The following is a 16,498-nucleotide window of genomic DNA, read 5'->3' on the forward strand; positions in this document are numbered from 1 at the left end:
AATTAACTGTACTTTGTGACCCGAATACATTTGAGGAAAGACACAAAGTGGGTAGAAAAACATATACCCACAGACCTAATTGTTCCTTTGCAGTTATGCCAAATCTTCTATATTGGATTTGTGTGGCAAGGTTTTGGTAGCGGGGAGGCTTTTGTGAGAAGCTGCTAGAAGCTTCCCCCATGTCCAATAGAATCAATGCCAGCTGGCTCCAAGATGGACCTATCGCTGGCCAAGGCCAAGCCAATCAGCGACGGTGGTAGCAGCTCTGTGATAACATTTTTAAGAAGTGGTAAAAACTGCTGCGCACAGCAGCTGGAGGAGAGGAGTGAGTATATTCGAGAGAAAAAACTCTGCAGACACCAAGGTCAGTGAAGAAGGAGGGGGAGGAGATGCTCCAGATGCCAGAGAAAAGATTCCCCTGCAGCCCATATGAAGACAATGGTGAAGCAGGCTGTCTCCATGGTGGAGCAGATATCCACCTGCAGCCCATGGAGGACCCCACACTGGAGCAGATGGATGTGCCCAAAGGAGGCTGTGATCCTGTGGACACATCTTGCTGGAGCAGGCTCCTGGCAGGACCTGTGGACCCGTGGGGGATCCACACTGCAGCAGTCTGTTCCTGAAGGACTGTACCCCATGGAAAAGGACACGTGGAAAGGACCCATGCTGGAGCAGTTCATAAAGAACTGCAGCCCGTGGTAAGGACCCACTTTGGAGAAGTTCATGGAGGACTGTCTCCCATGGGTGGGAGACATAAAAAATATGTCATAGGATGGAAAATGCAAAGCATTGCTGACATAGTACAAAAAAAGGTGTCCAATATGCTGTGCTAACAATCCAAAGGTGGAAAAGAAAGCAATAGAAGGAAATGTAAAACGAGGAATAACACCTGGGGAGTACTGGTAAATAGATTTTTCAGAGTTACCTAGATGTAACTTTTATAAATATTTGTTAGTCTTGGTAGATAACTTCTCTGGTTGGCCTGAAGCTTTCCCCCGTTGCACCAATAAGGCAAGAGAAGTGATTAAGGTAAGGCTAAAAGAGATAATCCCTCGATTTGGTATTCCAGAAGGAATATCTTCAGACAATGGACCTCATTTTGTGGCAGAAATAGTCCAAGGAGTATCAAAGATTTTGAAAATAAAATGGGATCTTCATACTCCATGGAGATCCCAATCTAGTGGAAAAGTAGAGCAAATGAATCAGACTCTTAAAAGGCAAATTTCCAAATTATGCCAAGAAGCTCACCTCGAATGGATAGAAGCTCTACCTTTAGCCCTATTAAGAGTTAGAATCACCCCCAGAATTAGAGAAAAAGTAAGCCCCTTAGAGATAATGTATGGAAAACCATATCCTATTAATACACTTAGAATAAAGGAGGAACAAATGCACCTCAAAGGACAGGAAATGGTCAAAGTATTATTCTCTTTTGCAAATTTTATCTTCTTTACATAGGTATTTAAATCAGAGAGCACCGTTGCTGTTGGACACCCCTGTTCATCCCTTTCAGCCGGGAGACCTTGTCTATATGCGGACTTGGAAAGATGAACCACTAAAGGAAAAGTGAAAAGGACCATACACTGTGTTGTTAAAAACTTACACTGCAGTGAAAGTGGACAGAGTGGACTCTTGGATCCATTATACGAGAATCAAGAAAGCATCATCTCTGGAGCAGAAACAATGGACTTCTAGAGAAACAGAACCTTTAAAATTAATACTCTCTCATTTTTGACTTATTATTTTATTGATTATAGTAATTTATAGTGCATTTTGTCTTAGTAAATCCAAACATGATGAAATTGAAATTGGAATTAGTCTTATTGATTTACCAATGCATGTACATCTGTCATAGCAATTTAGTTTTGCAACTTATCCGGTCCTTCAGGAGAATCCACAATGTTAGTCAGATCACAGCATGTTTACCATTGCCAAAATCTGCTGCCTCCCCTTTAGACTAGGGAATTTAAACTTTGGACTTAAATCGAACCTTTGACACCATGCTGACTAATGGGACAGAAATATTGCAGTTTAATTTAAAGAAGGTGTTGTGGTTTTATCCCAGCCGACATCTGAGCACCATGCTGCCACTCGCTCACTCCCCTCCCCGGTGGGATGGGGGAGAGAATTGGAAGAGTGAAAGAGAGAAAACTCATGGGCTGAGATAAAGACAGTTTAATAGGTAAAGCAAAAGCCACGTGCATAAGCAAAGCAAGACAAGGAATTCCTTCACCACTTCCCATCGGCAGGCAGGTGTTCAGCCATCTCCGGGAAAGCAGGGCTCCGTCACGCATAACGGTTACTTGGGAAGACAAATGCCATCACCCCGAACGTCCCTCCCCTTCCTTCTTCTTCCCCAAGCCCTTTATGAGCTGAGCATGACGTCATATGGTATGGAATATCCCTTTGGTCAGTTGTCCCAACTGTGTCCCCTCCCAACTTCTTGTGCACTCCCAGCCATCCTGCTGGCGGGGCAGTGCGAGAAGCAGAAAAGGCCTTGACTCTGTGTAAGCACTGCTGAACAACAACAAAAATATCCCTATATAACAAAGCCATCTCTATATAATCAACACTGCTTCCAGCACAAATCCAAAACATAGTCTCATACTAGCTACTATGAAGAAAATTAACCCTCTCAGCTGAAAACAGGACAGAAGGAAAAAGTATTTGGGCTAGGAAAGTGGAAAATCTTAGGGGATGAAACTAAAAATCTGTGTTGGTGTGTTAATGAAACACACCAGACAGAATTTGTTGAAGAGGCAGAGTCTTGTGATCGATTCCCTTGGGGAATGCAGTTTCCCTCTGTTTGGAAGACTGCTGAAGAAGGAGATTGGCATTATATGCAGGCAACTCCTTGGTTTATTGATTGGATAGGAGATCAATCAAAAGAAAAGATTAAAAAAAATCATTTTACCTTCAAATTTGACTGAAAATAGAAGTTCTCCTAAGGCTTATAATTGGAATTGTACTGGAGTCTATGACTGTTCAACAAATGTATCCGAACTTCAAAGGACAGGACCGCTAGCAAGAGCTCTACAATTGGGGTGTTTATGTTGGAATTATTCAACTTCCATAAACGATACTTGGACAGGAACTACGATTAAGGGCAAAGTTATAAATTGTGAATGGGAAATTATTCTCCCCGTAGGACATACTGTATGGGTAGGTAGTGATGTATCTTGGTTATTTGAAATTAAATGATGAGAAATGTTGTGTACACATTCCAAACGTAACCGAAAATGTGGAAAGGCAGCTTGACACTATTCAGCAAATAGCAAAATCAAGTCAAAATCTGAGAGAGGCAATGGAAACGGGGTGGCTTAATAAAATTTTACATGGCCTAGGATTCTCCCTGACGGGATGGCTTCCAAGTTTGCTACAAAATTTAGTTATCTTTATAATAATCATTATAATTGTCTGTATCATGTTTGGATGTTTGAAAAGTTTGATTACTAAAAAGATGTCTCAGTCCTATGTTAGTTGTACAAAATAGAGGTGAGACTTGTCGAAAAATAGAACTTTGATAAGTCTCAAAGGGGGGAAATTGTTGCAGCAAAATCAAATGTAACCAAGACTATTGCTGCTAAGGGCGATCATTGTATAGTCCTACCCCTGTGTTAGTTAATGTATATATAAACAATGTACTAATTAAGATGGGATTGTCAAGAAGTAGAAGCATAACTGATAAATTGTTAGCTTGACCAACAAGCCTTGAAGAACCATTTGGACTTGCCAAAAGTACCAGGAAACTAGGGGAAAGGATTGCCAAAGAAGGAGGAAATTAGGGGAAAGGTAATTCCAACAGGGGGAGATCGCAACCACCGACCCATGGACCACCCACCCTGATTACACCACTGACTCAAAAGAAAGAACTATTAGGCATGTGCACTAATTTACATAGGAGGCGAACATTTATCAACCAATCATATAATGATAAATAATACATATGTATTAGAAAGATGAATATGTTAATGTTTTATGTATAAATAACCACTGATTTGGAGCTTTGGGGTGCTGTCTTGGGACAGACACCCATATCTGCGCAAATATGCAACAAAATACCTCTGCTCTGTGTGTATATTGGCATATTGCACACTGGGTAAATGAACCCTCAGTTTTGGGACAACAGTGTGATGGTAACTGCTGAGTGATGTCCCTGTCCTTATCTCGGTCCACAAGCCTTTTGTCATATTTTTCTTCCCTCTCCAGATGAGGAGGGGGAGTGATAGAGCAGCTTGGTGGGAACCTGCCATCCAGCCAAGGTCAACCCATGACATCTTCTATCGTGGTTTTGCCTCAGCTGGCAACTAAGCACCACACAGCCACTCACACACCCTTCTCCCTCCCAAGGGGATGGGTTAGGAGAATGGAAAAAAACCTCATGGACTGAGATAAAGACAGTTTAATAGAATGTATTGAGTTTGTGTGGCAAGGTTTTGGTAGAGGGGAGGCTACAGGGGTGGCTTCTGTGAGAAGCTGCTAGAAGCTTCCCCCGTGTCTGATAGAGCCAACGCCAGCCGGCTCCAAGACGGACCCGCCGCTGGCCAAGGCTGAGCCAATCAGCGACAGTGGTAGCGCCTCTGTGATAACATATTTAAGAAGGAAAAAAAACACCCTGGGGGGAGCTTTTGCAGCCAGAAAGAGAAGTGAGAAGATGTGAGAAACTTTGCAGACACCGAGGCCTGTGGGAAGGACTCACATTGGAGAAGTTCATGGAGGACTGTCTCCCGTGAGAGGGACCCCATGCTGGAGCAAGGGAAGAGTGTGAGGAGTCCTCCCCCTGAGGAGGAAGAAGCGGCAGAAACAACGTGTCATTGACTGACTGTAACCGCCATTCCCCATCTCCCTGTGCCGCTGAGGGGGGAATAGGTAGAAATCGGGTGTGAAGTTAAGCCCGGGAAGAATGGAGGGGTGGGGGAAGGCCTTTTAAGATTTGGGGTTTTTCCTCATTGTTCTACTCTGTTTTGCTTGATAATAAATTGGATTAATTTTTTCTAAGTTGAGTCGGCTTATCCCGTGATGGCAATTGGTGAACTATCTCTCCCTGTCCTTATCTCGACCCGCAAGCCTTTAGTTATACCTTTTCTCCCCTGTCTAGTGAAGGAGGGGGAGTGATAGAGCGGCTGTGGTGGGCACCTGGCCCCCAGGCAGGGTCAACCCACCACATAGGATAACAAAGTAAGATGATGATGATGATAACGATAATAGCAACAACAAGTGATGCACAAATACAATTGCTCACTGCATGTGGAAGGAAAAAAAACAAACAACCCGATGCACAGTCTGTTTCTGAGCAGTGATTCTTCCTTCTGACTAGGTGTGACAATTGCACATAAGAGGTTAAAAACACTGGTGTTTGCTTATCTCTTATGCAAACATTGTGGATGGAGATCCCCAAGGTTGGTATGTGAAGCAGCCGAAGTAGGAAGTCTTACGGCCACAGGACGGCCCTGTTTTTGCTAGAGAACGCGGAATAAACCGATAGACAGTTTCTACACAGAATCTTGAAGGCCACGGTGCCCAGAGTGAGACCTTTCGCTTCATTATCCATGAAATTAATATTGTAGTTGACATCCCTAAGTATGATAATGAGCTAAAAAAAGTACGTGCCAAACATATATGACTATAGTTACTCGACTGTCCACCCAAATCATGTTAAATGTCACCCCAGGGAGAGGACAGCTAAGGTTAGGGTATAAAGGATATATCCCCAAAGAGGCAGTCGACGGTTTGTGTTCCTTCTCCTCCACCCAAGATAGGGATGCCTTCTTGGTAAGCATTGCAATTTCACTTTTTTGGTGAAGAATACCTGGGATAGCATTTTTCTGGCATTATAGTCATATATTAGTGCTATTGCTTTAAGTGCATTTATCAATGGCAATTCTGAACTCTTTATATCTGTCACTTTAATAAACTTTCTATCTGTTTCAACTTTGTGAAACCGTCTCAGTGAAAGTCCTTTAGGGAGCTCTGACAGGCAAACATTAACTCTGATATGTGGCTATATATAATCCTTTAGACATAAACCGTTGACAAAGTCTGGGACTAAGACTGGACCTAGTTGCGCCTATGCTCCTCTCTGAGAAGTTTAGAAAGCAAGGGGATCCTTTCTGAATCTCATGACTCAATGGGAAGGCCTCCCTCAGCCACACATCAGACTCACACCCTTTACATGACACTAGGTTCCCCAGTTATATAAAGGAGCATGACGTTATAAGGTAGGGAATATCCCTTTGGCCATTCTGGGTCAGCTGTCCTGGCTATGCTCTCCCAGCTTCTTGTGCACCTGGCAGGGCGTGAGAAGCTTAAAAGTCCTTGACTTAGTGTAGACACTACAACTACCTAGCAACAACTAAAACCATCAGTGTGTTATCAACATTATTCTCATACTAAATCCAAACCATAGCACTATACCGGCTACTAGAAAGAGAACTAACTCTATCCCAGTCGAAACCAGGACATTATCCACCCCTTATTCCATACCATCTACGTCATGCCCAGGTCCTATACTTCCTAATACATTCCAATTAATCACCATCACTTTTCCTGTCTTCTGATATGTACACACAGATATCATTCCTTTAGTCTATGGATCATCCCTCTAAAATGTCCATTGAGTTCATTTAGTATATGAATTTTAGGCTCCATCTGTTAGACTCTCAGGGCAGGGGAGATGGTGTGTGATGTTGGATTGTTGCATGCTGCATCCGGAGCTCGTAGCTGATGTATTCGGTGTGGTCCATGCTCACGCTCTGCGGGTTGAAGATGTCGATATCAAGGAAGTTGCTGAGCGCTCGTTGCTGAAGCCAGTTCTGGCTTCATCACCTCTGTACATTGCTCGGTTCCATCAAAGTTCATTCTTCATTAGTCTGGCTGATTTTTACGGTAATACTGTTGTTATGGCATATAGCAATCATAGTAGTGAATAACATGCAATGTTATGTAACCATTAACATCATACAATTAAAATCATTGACTAGTCTCACTCAAAATCAAATCCCCTTGAGGTACATATCAGACTGCCTCATCTTTCCACATTACCCACCAAGTGCACCCGGGTCCTTGAGCAGAAGCAATCCCACGAATGGGTTTGCCTTTGCCCGAGGCAGGAGTAACCCAGACTGTCTTCCCTAACATATTCTTTATGTGCAATACAGGGACTTTATCCCCTTCTACAGTACGTAAAAGTTTTGACTGGGCAGGGACAGCTCGATTGGTAGATCCCCTAGTGTTGACTAACCAGGTGGCCTTTGCTAAATGTATATCCAAATGTTTGAAGGTCCCACCACCCATTGCTCTCAGTGTAGTTTTTAACAGTCCATTGTACTGTTAGATTTTCCTGGAGGCTTGTGCATGATAGAGGATGTGATATACCTGCTCAATGCCATGCTCTTTGGCCCAGGTGTCTATGAGGTTGTTCCGGAAATGAGTCCTGTTGTCTGACTCAATTCTTTCTGGGGTGCCATGTTGCCATAGGATTTGTTTTTTGAAGCCCAGGATAGTGTTCTAGGCAGTGACATGGGGCACGGGATATGTTTCCAGCCATCCAGTGGTTCCTTCCACCACTGTAAGTACACAGCACTTGCCCCAGTGGGTTTGTGGGAGTGTGATGTAATCAATCTGCCAGGCCTCCCCAAATTTATATTTCAGCCATACCATAGAGGCTTTAACCTCTTGGCTTGTTTGATTGCAGTGCATGTTCGACATTCATGGATAACCTGAGCAATAACGTCCGTGGTCAAGTCCACCCCTTGATCACGAGTCCATCTATATGTTGCATCTCTTCCTTGATGGCCTGAGGCATCATGGGCACAACGAGCTATAAATAATTCGCCCTTATGTTGCCAGTCCAGATCTACCTGAGCCACTTCAATCTTAGCAGCCTGATCCACCTGCTGGTTGTTCTGATGTTCCTCAGTGGCCCGACTCTTGGGTACATGGGCGTCTACATGACGTACTTTTACAATCAGCTTCTCTAGCTGTGCAGCAATATCTTGCCACAATGGGGCAGCCCAGATGGGTTTGTCTCTGCGCTGCCAATTGCTCTGCTTCCATTGCTGCAACCACCCCACAGGGTGTCACCATCCATGAGTCAGTATGGAGGTAGAGCACTGGCCATTTTTCACCATCAGCAATGTCTAAAGCCAGCTGGATGGCTTTCACCTCTGCAAACTGGCTCGATTCACCTTCTCCTTCAGCAGCTTCTGTGACTCGTCATGTAGGACTCCATACAGCAGCCTTCCACCTCCGATGTTTTCCCAAAATGCCCATCCATCCATCAGTGAACAGGGCATATTGCTTCTCATTTTCTGGTAGTTTACTATATTGTTGGGTCTCTTCAGCACGCATCACCTCCTCTTCTGGCAATATTCTGAAATCTTTGCCTTCTTGCAATTCCATGATCACTTCTAAGATTCCTGGGTGATTGGGGTTTCCTATTCTAGCCCGCTGTGTGATCAGTGTGACCCATTTACTCCATGTAGCATCAGTTGCATGGTGCGTAGAGGGGATCCTTCCTTTGAACATCCAGCCCAGCACTGGCATTAGGGGTGCCAGGAGGAGCTCTGCTTCAGTACTGTGCTGGTTTTGACTGGGATAGTGTTAATCTTCTTCATAGTATGGGGCTATAATTCAGATTTGTGGTGAAAACAGTGTTGATAATATGGGGATGTTTTTGTTATTGCTTAAGCAGTTCTTACACGGTCAAGACCTTTTCTGCTTCTCAGAGCTCACCCCAACTGACCAAGAGGATATTCCGATATTCCGTACCATATGACATCATGCTCAGCATATAAAGTTGGGGGAAGAAGAAGGAAGAGGGGGGACATTTGGAGTTATGGCGTTTGTCTTCCTAAGGAAATGTTATGTGTGATGGAGCGGGCCTCGGATCCTCTGTATCCCTGACTTCAAAACCCTAGGGGTTGAACTGGAGTCTCCCCTGGTGCTTTCTGCCAGAGACTCCATAGAATCATAGAATTGTTTGGACTGGAAAAGACCTTTAAGATCATCAAGTCCAACCGTTAACCTAGCACTTCCAAGTCCAACCACTAAACCATGTCCCTAAACGCCACATCTACACATCTTTTAAATACTTCCAGGGACGGTGACTCAACCTCTTCCCTGGGTGGTCTGTTCCAACGATTGACAACCCTTTCGGTGAAGAAATTTTTCCTAATATCCAATCTAAACATTCCCTGACACAACCTGAGGCCATTTCCTCTTTTCCTAACACTTTTTAATTTGGAGAAGAGACCAACACCCACCGTGCGACAACCTCCTTTCAGGTAGTTGTAGAGAGCAATAAGGTCTCCCCTGAGCCTCCTTTTCTCCAGGCTAAACAACCCCAGTTCCCTCAGCCGCTCCTCATAAGACCTGTTCTCTAGACCCTTCACCAGCCTTGTTGCCCTTCTTTGGACACGCTCCAGCACCTCAGTGTCCTTCTTGTAGTGAGGGGCCCAAAAGGGAACACAGTATCTGAGGTGCAGCCTCACCAGTGACGAGTACAGGGGCACAATCACTTCCCTAGTCCTGCTGGCCACACTATTTCTGATACAAGCCAGGATGCTGTTGGCCGCCTTGGCCACCTGGGCACACTGCTGGCCCATGTTCAGCTGGCTGTCAACCAGCACCCCCAGGTCCTTTTCCAGCGGGCAGCTTTCCAGCCACTCTTCCCCAAGCCTGTAGTGTTGCATGGGGTTGTTGTGACCCAAGTGCAGGACCCGGCACTTGGCCTTGTTGAACCGCATACAGTTGGCCTCAGCCCATCGATCCAGCCTGTCCAGATCCCTCTGCAGAGCCTTCCTACCCTCAAGCAGATCAACACTTCTACCCAACTTGGTGTCATCTGCAAACTTATTGAGGGTGCACTCGATCCCCTTGTCCAGATCATTGATAAAGATATTAAAAAGAACTGGCCCCAGTGCTGCACCCTGAGGAAAACCACTTGTGACTGGCCGCCAACTGGATTTAACTCCATTCACCACAGCTCTTTCCGCCCGACCATCCAGCCAGTTTTTTTACCCAGCAAAGCGTATGCCCATTCAAGTCATGAGCAGCCAGTTTCTCCAGGAGAATGCTATGGGAAACAGTGTCAAGGGCTTTGCTAAAGTCCAGGTAGACAACAGCCACAGCCTTTCCCTCATCCACTAAGTGGGTCACCTGGTCATAGAAGGAGATCAGGTTAGTCAAGCAGGACCTGCCTTTCATGAACCCATGCTGACTGGGTCTGATCACCTGGCTGTCCTGTACGTGCCATGTGATGGCACTCAAGATGATCTGCTCCATAACCTTCCCCGGCACTGAGGTCAGACTGACAGGCCTGTAGTTCCCCGGATCCTCCTTCCAGCCCTTCTTGTGGATGGGCATCACATTAGCTAACCTCCAGTCAACTGAGACCTCCCCGGTTAGCCAGAACTGCTGATAAATGATAGCAAGTGGCTTTTATAAATCAAATGGCAGTCTTTGTAGCTTGTCCTGGCATTTGTAAGATGAGGCATACAGTTATGCTTCACCAGTCTTTATCCAGAAGAGCTAATGCTACTAAGTTAACAATATGACTCTAAGTTTTTCATTCATTTTCCAATGCACCTTGCCTTAGCAGGCAATTTAGATATGAAGTTCAAAATTTGCATGGAAAGGAACAGGTGTACCAGGTTGTCAGGAGGTGATCAATTATCATTATTGTTCCCAAGTAATGAAGCAACAAGAATGTCATGGTTCAAGCACAGATGTACCAGGTCGTTACCGTTACCAAGGAAGCAAGAACCAGACGCATTAAGGGGGCCCCTTGATGCTCTGGTCTGCTTGCTGCTCAGATATGCGGCCCAGAGAAGAGTGGGGGGAGATTGCGCCAAGTACCGAGCATCTCAAGAGAAGGGGGGTTGCACCACCATGCCTCTCCAAGGGGGATCTTACAGTAGGCATCTGCTACCGACCTCCAAACCAAGACGATAAGGCGGACAAAACAATATTTGGGTCACTTAAGCAAGCTTCGGTTCAACAGAACCTGGTTCTTATGGGTGACTTGAACTACCCAGACATTTGTTGGAAGAACAGTACAGCAGCTCACACATCATCCATCAAGTTCCTGGAATGCATAGAGGACTGCTCCCTCATACAAATGTTAGATGTACCAACCAGGAATGAGGCACTGCTGGACTACTCGCTACTCACAAACCAAGAAAACCTGCTTTGTAATATCGCGGTTAGTGACAGCCTTGGCTGCAGTGATCACAATATTGTGGAGCTTGGGATCCTGCTGAGCACGCTGAAGTACTAAGTGAAGTACTAAGACAAAGATTTTAGAAGAGCAAACTTCAGCTCGCTCAGAGCTCAGTTGGGAGAGATTCCATGGGAAGCTTCCATGGAGGATAAAGGAGCTAGCAAGTGCTGGGAGTTTTTCAAGAACCGTCTCCTGGAAGCACAAAAACAGTTCATCCCCTTTAAAGGTAAGGGAAGTAGGTGGAGCAAGAGACCCCCCTTGGCTTAATTGCGAGCTTCTGAGTCTGCTCAAAACCAAAAGGGAAGCGTACCAGAGATGGAAAAGCAGATGAGTACCCATTGAGAACTATAAGGGCATTGCCAGGGCATGCAGAGATGCAGTTAGAAAAGCAAAAGCTCAGCTCAAATTGAAATTGGCCAGAGATGTCAAAAACTACAAGAAAGGTTTCTTCAGATATGTAAACAACAAGCAGAAGCAGAAGGACAATATTGGCCCACTGTTAAACAGGAGAGGTGAATTAGTCACCAACAATGCTGAAAAGGCAGAGATTCTCAACACTTTCTTCACCTCTGTCTTTACCTGCACTGTTGGGCTCCAGGCTTTGGGAACAAGAATCCAGGTCGATGCAAACACGGACCCGCCGTCAGTGAAGGAAGAGTTGGTATGTGAACTATTACAGGAGCTTGACCCCTACAAATCGATGGGCCCTGACAGTATCCACCCGGGGGTGTTGAGAGAGCTGTCTGATGTCATTGTGAGGCCGCTCTCCATAATCTTTGAGACATCATGGAGATCGGGGGACGTCCCAGAAGATTGGAAGAAGGCTAATGTCACCCCCATCTACAAGAAGGGCTTAGAGGAGGATCCAGGAAATTATAGGCCCATCAGTCTTACTTCAATCCCTGTGAAAGTTATGGAACGAATCCTCCTGGGGGCTATCACAAGTCATATGAAGCACGTGATTGGGAAAAGCCAGCATGGATTCACCAAGGACAAATCGTGCTTGACAAACCTGATCGCCTTCTACGACAAAGTAACCTACTCAATTGACGTGGGGCAAGCAGTGGACATTGTCTACCTGGATTTCTCCAAGGCTTTTGATATGGTTCCCCACAGCCTCCTCCTAGAGAAACTGATGCGTTACGGTCTAGACAAATGGTCAATGCAGTGGGTGGGGAACTGGCTGACAGGTTGCACCCAGAGGGTGGTGGTAAATAGCTCTTTTTTTGAACTGGCAACCTGTCACAAGTGGGGACCCCCAGGGATCGATACTAGGTCCAATGCTGTTTAATATCTTCAGAAGTGATCTGGATGATGGGATCAACATATTCGTTAATGACCTGAATATGTTTTATTCAACATATTCATCAATGGCCTGATGATACAAAACTGGGAAGAGTGGCCGACACACCAGAAGGCTGCGCTGCCATTCAGTGAGACCTGGACAGAATAGAGAGTTGGGCGGAGAGGAACCTAATGAAATTCAAGAAGGGCAAGTGTAGGGTCCTGCACCTAAGGAGGAATAACCCCAAGCACCAGTACAGGTTAGGGGTTGACCTGCTGGGAAGCAGCACTGAGGAGAAGGACCTGGGAGTCCTGGTGGACAACAACCAGAGAGTCCAGCAGAGGGCTACAAGGATGATTAGGGGACTATGAGGAAAGGCTGAGAGAGCTGGGTCTGTTTAGCCTGGAAAAGAGAAGACTGAGAGAGGATCTTATCGATGCTTATAAATATCGATATCGACAAAGCCCTGGAATGAAGAGGGGCCCAAGACAGCTGGCTAATATTCAAGGGTCACCTCCTCCAAGCTGAGGAGCAATGCATCCCAACCAAGAGGAAGTCAAGCAAAAACACCAAGAGGCCCCCATGGATGAACAAGGAGCTCCTGGGCAAAGTCAAACACAAAAAGGAAGCCTACAGAGGCTGGAGGCAAGGGCAGGTAGCCTGGGAAGAATACAGAGAAACTGTCCGAGCAGCCAGGGATCAGGTTAGGAAAGCCAAATCCCTGATAGAAATTAGTCTGGCCAGCGATGTCAAGGACAACAAGAAAAGCTTCTATAAATATGTTAGTGATAAGAGTGAAAACATGGGTCCCCTCTGCAATGAAACGGGTGACCTGGTTACCCAGGATATGGAGAAGGCTGAGGTACTCAACGACTTCTTTGCCTCAGTCTTCACTGGCAAGTGCTTGAGCCACACTGCCCAGGTCACAGAAGGCAAAGGCAGGGACTGGGAGAATGCAGAACCGCCCACTGTAGGAGAAGATCAGGTTCGAGAATATCTAAGGAACCTGAAGGTGCACAAGTCCATGGGACCTGATGAGATGCATCTGTGAGTCCTGAGGGAACTGGCGGATGAAGTGGCCAGGCCACTCTCCATCATCTTTGAGAAGTCCTGGCAGTCTGGCGAAGTTCCCACTGACTGGAAAAGGGGAAACATAACCCCCATTTTTAAGAAGGGCAAAAAGGAAGACCCAGGGAACTACAGGCCGGTCAGTCTCACCTCCGTGCCTGGCAAGATCATGGAGCAGAGCCTCCTGGAAAGTATGCTCAGGCAGATGGAAAATAAGGAGGTGATTGGTGACAGCCAACACGGCTTCCCTAAGGGCAAATCGTGCCTGACAAACTTGGTGGCCTTCTAGGATGGGGTTACAGCATTGGTGGATAAGGGAAGGGCAACTGACATCATCTCCCTGGACTTGTGCAAGGCATGTGACACTGTCCCGCATGACATCCTTGTCTCTAAATTGGAGAGACATGGATTCGATGGGTGGACCACTTGGTGGATAAGGAATTGGCTGGATGGTCGCCCTCAAAGAGTTGTGGTCAATGGCTCAATGTCCAAGTGGAGAACAGTGATGAGTGGTGTTCCTCAGGGGTCGGTACTGGGACCGGCACTGTTCAACATCTTTGTCGGCGACATGGACAGTGGGATCGAGTGCACCCTCAGCAAGTTTGCCAATGACACCAAGCTGTGTGGTGTGGTCGACACCCTGGAGGGAAGGGATGCCATCCAGAGGGACCTTGACAGGCTGGAGAGGTGGGCCCGTGCGAACTACATGAAGTTCAACAAGGCCAAGTGCAAGGTCCTGCATGTGTCATGTTAATCCCAAGCACGACTATAGGCTGGGCAGAGAATATATTGAAAGCAGCCCTGAGGAGAAGGACTTGGGAGTATTGATTGATGAGAAGCTCTACATGAGCCGGCAGTGTGCGCTTGCACCCCAGAAAGCCAACCGTGTCCTGGGCTGCATCAAAAGAGGTGTGACCAGCAGGTCGAGGGAGGTGATCCTGCCCCTCTACTCTGCTCTTGTGAGACCCCCCCACCTGGATAACTGCATCCAGCTCTGGGGGCCCCAGTACAGGAGAGACATGGAGCTGTTGGAGAGAGTCCAGAGGAGGGCCACAAAGCTGATCAGAGGGCTGGAGCACCTCTCCTATGAGGATAGGCTGAGAGAGTTGGGATTGTTCAGCCTGGAGAAAAGAAGGCTCTGGGGACATCTAATTGCGGCCTTCCAGTACCTAAAGGGGGCCTACAGGAAAGCTGGGGAGGGACTGTTTATCAGGGCGTGTAGTGACAGGACAAGGGGTAATGGGTTTAAGCTGAAGGAGGGTCGATTTAGATTAGATGTTAGGAAGAAATTCTTTACTGTGAGGGTGGTGAGGCACTGGAACAGGTTGCCCAAAGAGGTTGTGGAGGCCCCCTCCCTGGAAGTGTTTAAGACCAGGTTGGATGAGGCTTTGGGCAACGTGGTCTAGTGGAAGGTGTCCCTGCCCACAGCAGGGGGGGTTGGAACTAGATGATCTTTAAGGTCCCTTCCAACCCAAACCATTCTATGATTCTATGATCTACAGGGCGGATGTCTAGAGGAAGGGGCCACACTCTTCTCAATGGTGCCCAGTGACAGGACAAGGGACAGCAGGCACAAACTGGAACACAGGAAGTTCCATCTGAACATGAGGAAAAACTTCTTTCATACCTGTGAATATTGAAATATTAAAATCAATTCAAGCAATTAGAGCCATTGCTCAATAGATGTAACCAAACAAAAGGGAAACCATTGTATCTTAGAAAATAATTAGTTGTAAGATAAGAAGCTCTGGAACAATCTCATTTTAAACAGCTCCGCCTTGGAAGAACAGATGCGCAAAGATAAGAGAGTTACAAGGTGATCACAAAACCAGCCTTGAGGGATAAGGCTTAGGTGATACCAGGACTGAGTCTGAAGACCCCCAACGACCACCCGGAGGTGCCAACAACCATGTGTGAAAGACATTAGCATATGCTAACAAGTTCCCGGAAAATCCATGAATGTGATAAGCACTACTTGGAAATATACTGAATATGTATAGTAACATAGTATAAATACTTGCTAGTTTTGTCTTTTGGGTGTGCACGTTAGGTGGAATTATCCTTGGTGCACCCAGCGCTGCAATAAAGAATGCCTGCTTTCTAAAACTTCAAAATAAGTCTTAGAGAGTGAATTATTTTGCCGCTTTCCGGTAACAACAGATTTTGGCGACCCACATGGGACTCTGCTCTTGAACATCGGCAGATCCGAGGGATTGCAGGACCTCCGGCCGGCACTCAGGGATTCTCGGGGAGAACCTCCGATCCCCGGACCAAAGAGTTCTGAGCAAGGACCATCAATAAGGTAAAGGCATTCTTTCAGTATTATTTTCTGTTGCCTGCCCGTCAGTCTTAGGGAAAGCTGCACAGGGTTGGGCTGTATCCCTGGGGCAAAGGGAAAGTACCCTTTGATTGAAACTGAAGGATAGGTTTCCTTCCTGAAACTGAGGCTCAGAAGTTTGTCTGTTGAATGTTGATCATAATTGTGTGGGTTTGTGTGTTTGTTGTTATAGTGTTTGTAAGCGTGTATTATTGTTGTAAAAAGCTGGGGTTAAATTGTTTTGAGCCCTGTTTTTTTAAAATGGAAACTGGAACTTCTAAAAGGGAATTGATCTTAAAGAAATCTCCTCTCAGGTGCATTTTATTAAATTGGAAGCAAATAGCAGGACCCCCCAGGAGGAGTCACAAAGAAAGATGATCTAATTAAATATTGTAATCAGTGGTGGCCATTGTATAGACTGGATGATGGAGAAAAGTGGCTGGTTAATGGGACTTTTATGATACTCTGTTACAATTTTTGTTATTCTTGAGACGGGAAGGAAAATGGGATGAAGTGCTATATGCTGATATGTTTTTCACTTTGCGTTCACACCCTGAATGGCAGAAGTCTGGGATAAATTTGGCTCCCTCAGATCCCCTGGCATTAGCAT

This window comes from Balearica regulorum, chromosome W (assembly GCF_011004875.1).
Source record: "Balearica regulorum gibbericeps isolate bBalReg1 chromosome W, bBalReg1.pri, whole genome shotgun sequence".
In the NCBI taxonomy this organism is placed as follows: domain Eukaryota; kingdom Metazoa; phylum Chordata; class Aves; order Gruiformes; family Gruidae; genus Balearica; species Balearica regulorum.